The 2,500-nt window shown below is 35.8% G+C and overlaps 1 pseudogene; it reads left to right on the top strand.

Moving 5' to 3' along the window:
• The window catches only part of LOC113870275, a 65,797-nt pseudogene that overhangs the window by 61,331 nt on the left and 1,966 nt on the right, over positions 1 to 2,500 (top strand).

The following is a 2,500-nucleotide window of genomic DNA, read 5'->3' on the forward strand; positions in this document are numbered from 1 at the left end:
TCTCGAACGGAGAGATCCATGAATGGGATATCCTAATGATAAGATACAAATGCGTCCAATGGAGCAAGAATTTCCAGAACAATTGGGACCATTTTTCAATTTCTGAGCAGAATGCCGTTTTAAGTAGTAGTTCGATCGATTACATATTAATCAATATTCGATTGATTGCTAGGTATCGACAAAAAATATTTGTTTAAGTCACTTGTTTCTTTTTGTCCAAGTACTCTTTTTTTGTCCAAGTTTCTTCCTTTTTGTCTAACTCACTTCCTTTTTTCTTTGTGAGTTTCGGGAGTATCCCCATATAGGTCCGAGATCCACATCTATGAGTTGAAAGGTCGAATGATCCAACTCTGTAAATCAGTTGTTAGACAATAGTTCTTCAAATCTTTTCATTTGAAAGAAAGGAAACGCCTTATTATGGATGACATGATACTTCCAAAAATCGAAATTCTTGATCAAATGGAGGAACATATGCACGCATTTGTGTTCAACTAAATACAAAAGTGGAGATGTTGACGTCATTCCCATACTAGAAGAATTTGCAGGAAATTTTTGATAACACGGATTCTATTTCTCAACGATATCCCACGATCAAGACAATTGGCTGAATCCCGGAAACATTATTCAGAAGTTCAATTGATATCCCTTTATTAAACTAAGATCTGAGCGGTAATCCCGTCGGTCTTTCCCCCGACTCGTCTTGAATAATCGAGTATCACTTCTGCTTCTAGTGTAACAAAAGATTCCCTTTTTATGTGGAAAAGGCCTGTATCAATAATAATGATTTTACGTATGGACAATTCCTCAATATCTTGTTCATTTCGCAACAAATATGTATCTTTCTGCTTTATTGACAAATATGCGTTATAAAAAAAACATAGACATGCTTTTTGGGGGAGAGATACTATTCACCAATCGAGTCACAGGTATCTAACATATTGATACCTAACGATTTTCCGCAAAGTGCGACGAAGGGTATAATTGTAACAAATCTTTCCATTTTCCAATTCGATCCGATCCAATTCGTTCGTAGAGCTATTTACTCGATCGCAGACATTTCTGGAACACCTCTAACAGAGGGACAAATAGTCAATTTTGAAAGAACTTATTGTCAATCTCTTTCAGATATGAATCTACCTGATTCAGAAGGGAAGAACTTGCATCAGTATCTCAATTTCAATTCAAACATGGTTTGATTCACACTCCATGTTCTGAGAAATATTTACCATCCGAAAAGAGGAAAAAACGGAGTCCTTGTCCAAAAAAATGCCTTGAGAAAGGGCAGATGTATAGAACCTTTCAACGAGATAGTGCTTTTTCAACTCTTTCAAAATGGAATCTATTCCAAACATATATACCATGGTTCCTTACCTCGACAGGGTACAAATATATAAATTTCATATTTTTAGATACTTTTTCAGACCTATTGCCGATACTAAGTAGCAGCCAAAAATTTGTATCCATTTTTCATGATATTATGCATGGATCAGATATATCATGGGAATTCTTCAGATCCATTGTGCTTTCACAATGCAATCTGATAAGTAAGATATGGAATCTGATAAGTGAGATTCCGAGTAATTGTTTACATAATCTTCTTCTATCCGAAGAAATTTTTCATCGAAATAATGAATCACTATTGATATCGACACATCTGAGATCGCTAAATGTTCGGGAGTTCCTCTATTCAATCCTTTCCTTCTTCTTGTTGCTGGATATCTCGTTCGTACACATCTTCTCTTTGTTTCTCGAGTCTATAGTGAGTTACAGACAGAGTTCGAAAAGGTCAAATCTTTGATGATTCCATCATACATGATTGAGTTGCGAAAACTTCTAGATAGGTATCCCACATCTGAACTGAATTCTTTCTGGTTAAAGAATCTCTTCTAGTTGCTCTGGAACAATTAGGAGATTCTCTAGAAGAAATACGGGGTTCTGCTTCTGGTGGCCCCATGCTATGGGTGGTGGTCCCGCTTATGGGTCAAATCAATACGTTCTAAGAAGAAATATTGGAATCTCATCGATCTCATAAGTATCATACCAAATCCCATCAATCGAATCGCTTTTTCGAGAAATACGAGACATGTAAGTCATACAAGTAAAGCGATCTATTCCTTGATAAGAAAAATAAAAAACGTGAATGGTGATTGGATTGATGATAAAATAGAATCCTGGGTCTCGAACAGTGATTCGATTGATGATAAAGAAAGAGAATTCTTGGTTCAGTTCTCTACCTTAACGACAGAAACAAGGATTGATCAAATTCTATTGAGTCTGACTCATAGTGATCATTTATCAAAGAATAACTCTGGTTATCAAATGATTGAACAACCGGGAGCAATTTACTTACGATACTTAGTTGACATTCATAAAAAGTATCTAATGCATTATGAGTTCAATACATCCTGTTTAGCAGAAAGACGGATATTCCTTGCTCATTATCAGACAATTACTTATTCACAAACCCTGTGGGGGCTAATAGTTTTCATTTCCCATCTCA

The sequence above is a fragment of the Abrus precatorius genome, unplaced genomic scaffold (genome assembly GCF_003935025.1).
Source record: "Abrus precatorius isolate BTA unplaced genomic scaffold, Abrus_2018 Scaffold0, whole genome shotgun sequence".
NCBI lineage: Eukaryota > Viridiplantae > Streptophyta > Magnoliopsida > Fabales > Fabaceae > Abrus > Abrus precatorius.